This window comes from Labrus bergylta, chromosome 11 (genome assembly GCF_963930695.1).
Source record: "Labrus bergylta chromosome 11, fLabBer1.1, whole genome shotgun sequence".
NCBI lineage: Eukaryota > Metazoa > Chordata > Actinopteri > Labriformes > Labridae > Labrus > Labrus bergylta.
Window position 1 is genome coordinate 29,067,792 of NC_089205.1, and position 9,562 is coordinate 29,077,353.

General features: G+C 43.5%; 25 non-coding genes across 25 annotated transcripts; all 25 read right to left on the reverse strand.

The window, feature by feature from the left end:
- Nucleotides 1–121: 121 nt before the first annotated feature.
- Nucleotides 122–238, reverse strand: LOC136180697 (U5 spliceosomal RNA). The gene has a single exon (XR_010667321.1). It is a non-coding gene; the product is annotated as a U5 spliceosomal RNA (small nuclear RNA).
- A 269-nt stretch (nucleotides 239–507) lies between these two features.
- Nucleotides 508–624, reverse strand: LOC136180820 (U5 spliceosomal RNA). The gene has a single exon (XR_010667444.1). It is a non-coding gene; the product is annotated as a U5 spliceosomal RNA (small nuclear RNA).
- A 269-nt stretch (nucleotides 625–893) lies between these two features.
- On the reverse strand, nucleotides 894–1,010 carry LOC136180803 (U5 spliceosomal RNA). The gene has a single exon (XR_010667427.1). It is a non-coding gene; the product is annotated as a U5 spliceosomal RNA (small nuclear RNA).
- A 269-nt stretch (nucleotides 1,011–1,279) lies between these two features.
- Nucleotides 1,280–1,396, reverse strand: LOC136180829 (U5 spliceosomal RNA). The gene has a single exon (XR_010667453.1). It is a non-coding gene; the product is annotated as a U5 spliceosomal RNA (small nuclear RNA).
- A 269-nt stretch (nucleotides 1,397–1,665) lies between these two features.
- On the reverse strand, nucleotides 1,666–1,782 carry LOC136180698 (U5 spliceosomal RNA). The gene has a single exon (XR_010667322.1). It is a non-coding gene; the product is annotated as a U5 spliceosomal RNA (small nuclear RNA).
- A 269-nt stretch (nucleotides 1,783–2,051) lies between these two features.
- On the reverse strand, nucleotides 2,052–2,168 carry LOC136180772 (U5 spliceosomal RNA). Its single transcript, XR_010667396.1, has one exon. It is a non-coding gene; the product is annotated as a U5 spliceosomal RNA (small nuclear RNA).
- A 269-nt stretch (nucleotides 2,169–2,437) lies between these two features.
- Nucleotides 2,438–2,554, reverse strand: LOC136180699 (U5 spliceosomal RNA). The gene has a single exon (XR_010667323.1). It is a non-coding gene; the product is annotated as a U5 spliceosomal RNA (small nuclear RNA).
- A 269-nt stretch (nucleotides 2,555–2,823) lies between these two features.
- Nucleotides 2,824–2,940, reverse strand: LOC136180701 (U5 spliceosomal RNA). Its single transcript, XR_010667325.1, has one exon. It is a non-coding gene; the product is annotated as a U5 spliceosomal RNA (small nuclear RNA).
- Nucleotides 2,941–3,209: 269 nt separating this feature from the next.
- On the reverse strand, nucleotides 3,210–3,326 carry LOC136180768 (U5 spliceosomal RNA). The gene has a single exon (XR_010667392.1). It is a non-coding gene; the product is annotated as a U5 spliceosomal RNA (small nuclear RNA).
- Nucleotides 3,327–3,595: 269 nt separating this feature from the next.
- On the reverse strand, nucleotides 3,596–3,712 carry LOC136180804 (U5 spliceosomal RNA). Its single transcript, XR_010667428.1, has one exon. It is a non-coding gene; the product is annotated as a U5 spliceosomal RNA (small nuclear RNA).
- Nucleotides 3,713–3,981: 269 nt separating this feature from the next.
- On the reverse strand, nucleotides 3,982–4,098 carry LOC136180785 (U5 spliceosomal RNA). Its single transcript, XR_010667409.1, has one exon. It is a non-coding gene; the product is annotated as a U5 spliceosomal RNA (small nuclear RNA).
- Nucleotides 4,099–4,367: 269 nt separating this feature from the next.
- On the reverse strand, nucleotides 4,368–4,484 carry LOC136180702 (U5 spliceosomal RNA). Its single transcript, XR_010667326.1, has one exon. It is a non-coding gene; the product is annotated as a U5 spliceosomal RNA (small nuclear RNA).
- Nucleotides 4,485–4,753: 269 nt separating this feature from the next.
- Nucleotides 4,754–4,870, reverse strand: LOC136180703 (U5 spliceosomal RNA). The gene has a single exon (XR_010667327.1). It is a non-coding gene; the product is annotated as a U5 spliceosomal RNA (small nuclear RNA).
- Nucleotides 4,871–5,139: 269 nt separating this feature from the next.
- LOC136180704 (U5 spliceosomal RNA) lies at nucleotides 5,140–5,256 on the reverse strand. The gene has a single exon (XR_010667328.1). It is a non-coding gene; the product is annotated as a U5 spliceosomal RNA (small nuclear RNA).
- Nucleotides 5,257–5,525: 269 nt separating this feature from the next.
- Nucleotides 5,526–5,642, reverse strand: LOC136180705 (U5 spliceosomal RNA). The gene has a single exon (XR_010667329.1). It is a non-coding gene; the product is annotated as a U5 spliceosomal RNA (small nuclear RNA).
- Nucleotides 5,643–5,911: 269 nt separating this feature from the next.
- Nucleotides 5,912–6,028, reverse strand: LOC136180706 (U5 spliceosomal RNA). The gene has a single exon (XR_010667330.1). It is a non-coding gene; the product is annotated as a U5 spliceosomal RNA (small nuclear RNA).
- A 269-nt stretch (nucleotides 6,029–6,297) lies between these two features.
- LOC136180707 (U5 spliceosomal RNA) lies at nucleotides 6,298–6,414 on the reverse strand. The gene has a single exon (XR_010667331.1). It is a non-coding gene; the product is annotated as a U5 spliceosomal RNA (small nuclear RNA).
- Nucleotides 6,415–6,683: 269 nt separating this feature from the next.
- Nucleotides 6,684–6,800, reverse strand: LOC136180708 (U5 spliceosomal RNA). The gene has a single exon (XR_010667332.1). It is a non-coding gene; the product is annotated as a U5 spliceosomal RNA (small nuclear RNA).
- Nucleotides 6,801–7,069: 269 nt separating this feature from the next.
- Nucleotides 7,070–7,186, reverse strand: LOC136180709 (U5 spliceosomal RNA). Its single transcript, XR_010667333.1, has one exon. It is a non-coding gene; the product is annotated as a U5 spliceosomal RNA (small nuclear RNA).
- A 269-nt stretch (nucleotides 7,187–7,455) lies between these two features.
- On the reverse strand, nucleotides 7,456–7,572 carry LOC136180710 (U5 spliceosomal RNA). The gene has a single exon (XR_010667334.1). It is a non-coding gene; the product is annotated as a U5 spliceosomal RNA (small nuclear RNA).
- Nucleotides 7,573–7,841: 269 nt separating this feature from the next.
- Nucleotides 7,842–7,958, reverse strand: LOC136180712 (U5 spliceosomal RNA). Its single transcript, XR_010667336.1, has one exon. It is a non-coding gene; the product is annotated as a U5 spliceosomal RNA (small nuclear RNA).
- Nucleotides 7,959–8,227: 269 nt separating this feature from the next.
- LOC136180713 (U5 spliceosomal RNA) lies at nucleotides 8,228–8,344 on the reverse strand. Its single transcript, XR_010667337.1, has one exon. It is a non-coding gene; the product is annotated as a U5 spliceosomal RNA (small nuclear RNA).
- Nucleotides 8,345–8,613: 269 nt separating this feature from the next.
- Nucleotides 8,614–8,730, reverse strand: LOC136180773 (U5 spliceosomal RNA). Its single transcript, XR_010667397.1, has one exon. It is a non-coding gene; the product is annotated as a U5 spliceosomal RNA (small nuclear RNA).
- A 269-nt stretch (nucleotides 8,731–8,999) lies between these two features.
- Nucleotides 9,000–9,116, reverse strand: LOC136180714 (U5 spliceosomal RNA). Its single transcript, XR_010667338.1, has one exon. It is a non-coding gene; the product is annotated as a U5 spliceosomal RNA (small nuclear RNA).
- A 269-nt stretch (nucleotides 9,117–9,385) lies between these two features.
- Nucleotides 9,386–9,502, reverse strand: LOC136180805 (U5 spliceosomal RNA). The gene has a single exon (XR_010667429.1). It is a non-coding gene; the product is annotated as a U5 spliceosomal RNA (small nuclear RNA).
- Nucleotides 9,503–9,562: the final 60 nt, after the last annotated feature.

Below are 9,562 nucleotides of genomic sequence, written 5' to 3' on the forward strand. Positions count from 1 at the left end.
CTAATTGGTCATCACAGCAGCTGCATATTTGCAAATCTAGCCACTAATCACTCTACAATTTGGCTCAAGGTCTCAGGCCAAGTTGCATTGGGTAGATTGTTTGTTTTCCACATAATAGAGAGGCTCAGCTACAAGGCTAAGCCTGCCAAAAATAAGTTGAACTCAATAGTGTTCCTCTCCACGGAAGTCTTTAGTAAAAGGCGAAAGACTTGTACGATATGAAGAGAAACCCGAGTATGTCAGGCTCATCGTAAAGGGCAGGATAACACACGTCGTCCTGGCCACTACACTCACGGTAAGCCTGACTTGTCGCATACTATGTGCATGTGCATCCCTGCCACAGTCTTTATGCAATAGAAATTCCCTTATCTTCTTGTACACTTTTTCTAATTGGTCATCACAGCAGCTGCATATTTGCAAATCTAGCCACTAATCACTCTACAATTTGGCTCAAGATCTCAGGCCAAGTTGCATTGGGTAGATTGTTTGTTTTCCACATAATAGAGAGGCTCAGCTACAAGGCTAAGCCTGCCAAAAATAAGTTGAACTCAATAGTGTTCCTCTCCACGGAAGTCTTTAGTAAAAGGCGAAAGACTTGTACGATATGAAAAGAAACCCGAGTATGTCAGGCTCATCGTAAAGGGCAGGATAACACACGTCGTCCTGGCCACTACACTCACGGTAAGCCTGACTTGTCGCATACTATGTGCATGTGCATCCCTGCCACAGTCTTTATGCAATAGAAATTCCCTTATCTTCTTGTACACTTTTTCTAATTGGTCATCACAGCAGCTGCATATTTGCAAATCTAGCCACTAATCACTCTACAATTTGGCTCAAGATCTCAGGCCAAGTTGCATTGGGTAGATTGTTTGTTTTCCACATAATAGAGAGGCTCAGCTACAAGGCTAAGCCTGCCAAAAATAAGTTGAACTCAATAGCGTTCCTCTCCACGGAAGTCTTTAGTAAAAGGCGAAAGACTTGTACGATATGAAGAGAAACCCGAGTATGTCAGGCTCATCGTAAAGGGCAGGATAACACACGTCGTCCTGGCCACTACACTCACGGTAAGCCTGACTTGTCGCACACTATGTGCATGTGCATCCCTGCCACAGTCTTTATGCAATAGAAATTCCCTTATCTTCTTGTACACTTTTTCTAATTGGTCATCACAGCAGCTGCATATTTGCAAATCTAGCCACTAATCACTCTACAATTTGGCTCAAGATCTCAGGCCAAGTTGCATTGGGTAGATTGTTTGTTTTCCACATAATAGAGAGGCTCAGCTACAAGGCTAAGCCTGCCAAAAATAAGTTGAACTCAATAGTGTTCATCTCCACGGAAGTCTTTAGTAAAAGGCGAAAGACTTGTACGATATGAAGAGAAACCCGAGTATGTCAGGCTCATCGTAAAGGGCAGGATAACACACGTCGTCCTGGCCACTACACTCACGGCAAGCCTGACTTGTCGCACACTATGTGCATGTGCATCCCTGCCACAGTCTTTATGCAATAGAAATTCCGTTATCTTCTTGTACACGTTTTCTAATTGGTCATCACAGCAGCTGCATATTTGCAAATCTAGCCACTAATCACTCTACAATTTGGCTCAAGGTCTCAGGCCAAGTTGCATTGGGTAGATTGTTTGTTTTCCACATAATAGAGAGGCTCAGCTACAAGGCTAAGCCTGCCAAAAATAAGTTGAACTCAATAGTGTTCCTCTCCACGGAAGTCTTTAGTAAAAGGCGAAAGACTTGTACGATATGAAGAGAAACCCGAGTATGTCAGGCTCATCGTAAAGGGCAGGATAACACACGTCGTCCTGGCCACTACACTCACGGTAAGCCTGACTTGTCGCATACTATGTGCATGTGCATCCCTGCCACAGTCTTTATGCAATAGAAATTCCCTTATCTTCTTGTACACTTTTTCTAATTGGTCATCACAGCAGCTGCATATTTGCAAATCTAGCCACTAATCACTCCACAATTTGGCTCAAGATCTCAGGCCAAGTTGCATTGGGTAGATTGTTTGTTTTCCACATAATAGAGAGGCTCAGCTACAAGGCTAAGCCTGCCAAAAATCAGTTGAACTCAATAGTGTTCCTCTCCACGGAAGTCTTTAGTAAAAGGCGAAAGACTTGTACGATATGAAGAGAAACCCGAGTATGTCAGGCTTATCGTAAAGGGCAGGATAACACACGTCGTCCTGGCCACTACACTCACGGTAAGCCTGACTTGTCGCATACTATGTGCATGTGCATCCCTGCCACAGTCTTTATGCAATAGAAATTCCCTTATCTTCTTGTACACTTTTTCTAATTGGTCATCACAGCAGCTGCATATTTGCAAATCTAGCCACTAATCACTCTACAATTTGGCTCAAGATCTCAGGCCAAGTTGCATTGGGTAGATTGTTTGTTTTCCACATAATAGAGAGGCTCAGCTACAAGGCTAAGCCTGCCAAAAATAAGTTGAACTCAATAGTGTTCCTCTCCACGGAAGTCTTTAGTAAAAGGCGAAAGACTTGTACGATATGAAGAGAAACCCGAGTATGTCAGGCTCATCGTAAAGGGCAGGATAACACACGTCGTCCTGGCCACTACACTCACGGTAAGCCTGACTTGTCGCATACTATGTGCATGTGCATCCCTGCCACAGTCTTTATGCAATAGAAATTCCCTTATCTTCTTGTACACTTTTTCTAATTGGTCATCACAGCAGCTGCATATTTGCAAATCTAGCCACTAATCACTCTACAATTTGGCTCAAGATCTCAGGCCAAGTTGCATTGGGTAGATTGTTTGTTTTCCACATAATAGAGAGGCTCAGCTACAAGGCTAAGCCTGCCAAAAATAAGTTGAACTCAATAGTGTTCCTCTCCACGGAAGTCTTTAGTAAAAGGCGAAAGACTTGTACGATATGAAGAGAAACCCGAGTATGTCAGGCTCATCGTAAAGGGCAGGATAACACACGTCGTCCTGGCCACTACACTCACGGTAAGCCTGACTTGTCGCATACTATGTGCATGTGCATCCCTGCCACAGTCTTTATGCAATAGAAATTCCCTTATCTTCTTGTACACTTTTTCTAATTGGTCATCACAGCAGCTGCATATTTGCAAATCTAGCCACTAATCACTCCACAATTTGGCTCAAGATCTCAGGCCAAGTTGCATTGGGTAGATTGTTTGTTTTCCACATAATAGAGAGGCTCAGCTACAAGGCTAAGCCTGCCAAAAATAAGTTGAACTCAATAGTGTTCCTCTCCACGGAAGTCTTTAGTAAAAGGCAAAAGACTTGTACGATATGAAGAGAAACCCGAGTATGTCAGGCTCATCGTAAAGGGCAGGATAACACACGTCGTCCTGGCCACTACACTCACGGTAAGCCTGACTTGTCGCATACTATGTGCATGTGCATCCCTGCCACAGTCTTTATGCAATAGAAATTCCCTTATCTTCTTGTACACTTTTTCTAATTGGTCATCACAGCAGCTGCATATTTGCAAATCTAGCCACTAATCACTCTACAATTTGGCTCAAGATCTCAGGCCAAGTTGCATTGGGTAGATTGTTTGTTTTCCACATAATAGAGAGGCTCAGCTACAAGGCTAAGCCTGCCAAAAATAAGTTGAACTCAATAGCGTTCCTCTCCACGGAAGTCTTTAGTAAAAGGCGAAAGACTTGTACGATATGAAGAGAAACCCGAGTATGTCAGGCTCATCGTAAAGGGCAGGATAACACACGTCGTCCTGGCCACTACACTCACGGTAAGCCTGACTTGTCGCACACTATGTGCATGTGCATCCCTGCCACAGTCTTTATGCAATAGAAATTCCCTTATCTTCTTGTACACTTTTTCTAATTGGTCATCACAGCAGCTGCATATTTGCAAATCTAGCCACTAATCACTCTACAATTTGGCTCAAGATCTCAGGCCAAGTTGCATTGGGTAGATTGTTTGTTTTCCACATAATAGAGAGGCTTAGCTACAAGGCTAAGCCTGCCAAAAATAAGTTGAACTCAATAGTGGTCCTCTCCACGGAAGTCTTTAGTAAAAGGCGAAAGACTTGTACGATATGAAGAGAAACCCGAGTATGTCAGGCTCATCGTAAAGGGCAGGATAACACACGTCGTCCTGGCCACTACACTCACGGTAAGCCTGACTTGTCGCATACTATGTGCATGTGCATCCCTGCCACAGTCTTTATGCAATAGAAATTCCCTTATCTTCTTGTACACTTTTTCTAATTGGTCATCACAGCAGCTGCATATTTGCAAATCTAGCCACTAATCACTCTACAATTTGGCTCAAGATCTCAGGCCAAGTTGCATTGGGTAGATTGTTTGTTTTCCACATAATAGAGAGGCTCAGCTACAAGGCTAAGCCTGCCAAAAATAAGTTGAACTCAATAGTGTTCCTCTCCACGGAAGTCTTTAGTAAAAGGCGAAAGACTTGTACGATATGAAGAGAAACCCGAGTATGTCAGGCTCATCGTAAAGGGCAGGATAACACACGTCGTCCTGGCCACTACACTCACGGTAAGCCTGACTTGTCGCATACTATGTGCATGTGCATCCCTGCCACAGTCTTTATGCAATAGAAATTCCCTTATCTTCTTGTACACTTTTTCTAATTGGTCATCACAGCAGCTGCATATTTGCAAATCTAGCCACTAATCACTCTACAATTTGGCTCAAGATCTCAGGCCAAGTTGCATTGGGTAGATTGTTTGTTTTCCACATAATAGAGAGGCTCAGCTACAAGGCTAAGCCTGCCAAAAATAAGTTGAACTCAATAGTGTTCCTCTCCACGGAAGTCTTTAGTAAAAGGCGAAAGACTTGTACGATATGAAGAGAAACCCGAGTATGTCAGGCTCATCGTAAAGGGCAGGATAACACACGTCGTCCTGGCCACTACACTCACGGTAAGCCTGACTTGTCGCACACTATGTGCATGTGCATCCCTGCCACAGTCTTTATGCAATAGAAATTCCCTTATCTTCTTGTACACTTTTTCTAATTGGTCATCACAGCAGCTGCATATTTGCAAATCTAGCCACTAATCACTCTACAATTTGGCTCAAGGTCTCAGGCCAAGTTGCATTGGGTAGATTGTTTGTTTTCCACATAATAGAGAGGCTCAGCTACAAGGCTAAGCCTGCCAAAAATAAGTTGAACTCAATAGTGTTCCTCTCCACGGAAGTCTTTAGTAAAAGGCGAAAGACTTGTACGATATGAAGAGAAACCCGAGTATGTCAGGCTCATCGTAAAGGGCAGGATAACACACGTCGTCCTGGCCACTACACTCACGGCAAGCCTGACTTGTCGCACACTATGTGCATGTGCATCCCTGCCACAGTCTTTATGCAATAGAAATTCCGTTATCTTCTTGTACACGTTTTCTAATTGGTCATCACAGCAGCTGCATATTTGCAAATCTAGCCACTAATCACTCTACAATTTGGCTCAAGATCTCAGGCCAAGTTGCATTGGGTAGATTGTTTGTTTTCCACATAATAGAGAGGCTCAGCTACAAGGCTAAGCCTGCCAAAAATAAGTTGAACTCAATAGTGTTCCTCTCCACGGAAGTCTTTAGTAAAAGGCGAAAGACTTGTACGATATGAAGAGAAACCCGAGTATGTCAGGCTCATCGTAAAGGGCAGGATAACACACGTCGTCCTGGCCACTACACTCACGGTAAGCCTGACTTGTCGCACACTATGTGCATGTGCATCCCTGCCACAGTCTTTATGCAATAGAAATTCCCTTATCTTCTTGTACACTTTTTCTAATTGGTCATCACAGCAGCTGCATATTTGCAAATCTAGCCACTAATCACTCTACAATTTGGCTCAAGATCTCAGGCCAAGTTGCATTGGGTAGATTGTTTGTTTTCCACATAATAGAGAGGCTCAGCTACAAGGCTAAGCCTGCCAAAAATAAGTTGAACTCAATAGTGTTCCTCTCCACGGAAGTCTTTAGTAAAAGGCGAAAGACTTGTACGATATGAAGAGAAACCCGAGTATGTCAGGCTCATCGTAAAGGGCAGGATAACACACGTCGTCCTGGCCACTACACTCACGGCAAGCCTGACTTGTCGCACACTATGTGCATGTGCATCCCTGCCACAGTCTTTATGCAATAGAAATTCCGTTATCTTCTTGTACACGTTTTCTAATTGGTCATCACAGCAGCTGCATATTTGCAAATCTAGCCACTAATCACTCTACAATTTGGCTCAAGGTCTCAGGCCAAGTTGCATTGGGTAGATTGTTTGTTTTCCACATAATAGAGAGGCTCAGCTACAAGGCTAAGCCTGCCAAAAATAAGTTGAACTCAATAGTGTTCCTCTCCACGGAAGTCTTTAGTAAAAGGCGAAAGACTTGTACGATATGAAGAGAAACCCGAGTATGTCAGGCTCATCGTAAAGGGCAGGATAACACACGTCGTCCTGGCCACTACACTCACGGTAAGCCTGACTTGTCGCACACTATGTGCATGTGCATCCCTGCCACAGTCTTTATGCAATAGAAATTCCCTTATCTTCTTGTACACTTTTTCTAATTGGTCATCACAGCAGCTGCATATTTGCAAATCTAGCCACTAATCACTCTACAATTTGGCTCAAGGTCTCAGGCCAAGTTGCATTGGGTAGATTGTTTGTTTTCCACATAATAGAGAGGCTCAGCTACAAGGCTAAGCCTGCCAAAAATAAGTTGAACTCAATAGTGTTCCTCTCCACGGAAGTCTTTAGTAAAAGGCGAAAGACTTGTACGATATGAAGAGAAACCCGAGTATGTCAGGCTCATCGTAAAGGGCAGGATAACACACGTCGTCCTGGCCACTACACTCACGGCAAGCCTGACTTGTCGCACACTATGTGCATGTGCATCCCTGCCACAGTCTTTATGCAATAGAAATTCCGTTATCTTCTTGTACACGTTTTCTAATTGGTCATCACAGCAGCTGCATATTTGCAAATCTAGCCACTAATCACTCTACAATTTGGCTCAAGATCTCAGGCCAAGTTGCATTGGGTAGATTGTTTGTTTTCCACATAATAGAGAGGCTCAGCTACAAGGCTAAGCCTGCCAAAAATAAGTTGAACTCAATAGTGTTCCTCTCCACGGAAGTCTTTAGTAAAAGGCGAAAGACTTGTACGATATGAAGAGAAACCCGAGTATGTCAGGCTCATCGTAAAGGGCAGGATAACACACGTCGTCCTGGCCACTACACTCACGGTAAGCCTGACTTGTCGCATACTATGTGCATGTGCATCCCTGCCACAGTCTTTATGCAATAGAAATTCCCTTATCTTCTTGTACACTTTTTCTAATTGGTCATCACAGCAGCTGCATATTTGCAAATCTAGCCACTAATCACTCTACAATTTGGCTCAAGATCTCAGGCCAAGTTGCATTGGGTAGATTGTTTGTTTTCCACATAATAGAGAGGCTCAGCTACAAGGCTAAGCCTGCCAAAAATAAGTTGAACTCAATAGTGTTCCTCTCCACGGAAGTCTTTAGTAAAAGGCGAAAGACTTGTACGATATGAAGAGAAACCCGAGTATGTCAGGCTCATCGTAAAGGGCAGGATAACACACGTCGTCCTGGCCACTACACTCACGGTAAGCCTGACTTGTCGCATACTATGTGCATGTGCATCCCTGCCACAGTCTTTATGCAATAGAAATTCCCTTATCTTCTTGTACACTTTTTCTAATTGGTCATCACAGCAGCTGCATATTTGCAAATCTAGCCACTAATCACTCTACAATTTGGCTCAAGATCTCAGGCCAAGTTGCATTGGGTAGATTGTTTGTTTTCCACATAATAGAGAGGCTCAGCTACAAGGCTAAGCCTGCCAAAAATAAGTTGAACTCAATAGTGTTCCTCTCCACGGAAGTCTTTAGTAAAAGGCGAAAGACTTGTACGATATGAAGAGAAACCCGAGTATGTCAGGCTCATCGTAAAGGGCAGGATAACACACGTCGTCCTGGCCACTACACTCACGGTAAGCCTGACTTGTCGCATACTATGTGCATGTGCATCCCTGCCACAGTCTTTATGCAATAGAAATTCCCTTATCTTCTTGTACACTTTTTCTAATTGGTCATCACAGCAGCTGCATATTTGCAAATCTAGCCACTAATCACTCCACAATTTGGCTCAAGATCTCAGGCCAAGTTGCATTGGGTAGATTGTTTGTTTTCCACATAATAGAGAGGCTCAGCTACAAGGCTAAGCCTGCCAAAAATAAGTTGAACTCAATAGTGTTCCTCTCCACGGAAGTCTTTAGTAAAAGGCGAAAGACTTGTACGATATGAAGAGAAACCCGAGTATGTCAGGCTCATCGTAAAGGGCAGGATAACACACGTCGTCCTGGCCACTACACTCACGGTAAGCCTGACTTGTCGCATACTATGTGCATGTGCATCCCTGCCACAGTCTTTATGCAATAGAAATTCCCTTATCTTCTTGTACACTTTTTCTAATTGGTCATCACAGCAGCTGCATATTTGCAAATCTAGCCACTAATCACTCTACAATTTGGCTCAAGATCTCAGGCCAAGTTGCATTGGGTAGATTGTTTGTTTTCCACATAATAGAGAGGCTCAGCTACAAGGCTAAGCCTGCCAAAAATCAGTTGAACTCAATAGTGTTCCTCTCCACGGAAGTCTTTAGTAAAAGGCGAAAGACTTGTACGATATGAAGAGAAACCCGAGTATGTCAGGCTTATCGTAAAGGGCAGGATAACACACGTCGTCCTGGCCACTACACTCACGGTAAGCCTGACTTGTCGCATACTATGTGCATGTGCATCCCTGCCACAGTCTTTATGCAATAGAAATTCCCTTATCTTCTTGTACACTTTTTCTAATTGGTCATCACAGCAGCTGCATATTTGCAAATCTAGCCACTAATCACTCTACAATTTGGCTCAAGATCTCAGGCCAAGTTGCATTGGGTAGATTGTTTGTTTTCCACATAATAGAGAGGCTCAGCTACAAGGCTAAGCCTGCCAAAAATAAGTTGAACTCAATAGTGTTCCTCTCCACGGAAGTCTTTAGTAAAAGGCGAAAGACTTGTACGATATGAAGAGAAACCCGAGTATGTCAGGCTCATCGTAAAGGGCAGGATAACACACGTCGTCCTGGCCACTACACTCACGGTAAGCCTAACTTGTCGCATACTATGTGCATGTGCATCCCTGCCACAGTCTTTATGCAATAGAAATTCCCTTATCTTCTTGTACACTTTTTCTAATTGGTCATCACAGCAGCTGCATATTTGCAAATCTAGCCACTAATCACTCTACAATTTGGCTCAAGATCTCAGGCCAAGTTGCATTGGGTAGATTGTTTGTTTTCCACATAATAGAGAGGCTCAGCTACAAGGCTAAGCCTGCCAAAAATAAGTTGAACTCAATAGCGTTCCTCTCCACGGAAGTCTTTAGTAAAAGGCGAAAGACTTGTACGATATGAAGAGAAACCCGAGTATGTCAGGCTCATCGTAAAGGGCAGGATAACACACGTCGTCCTGGCCACTACACTCACGGTA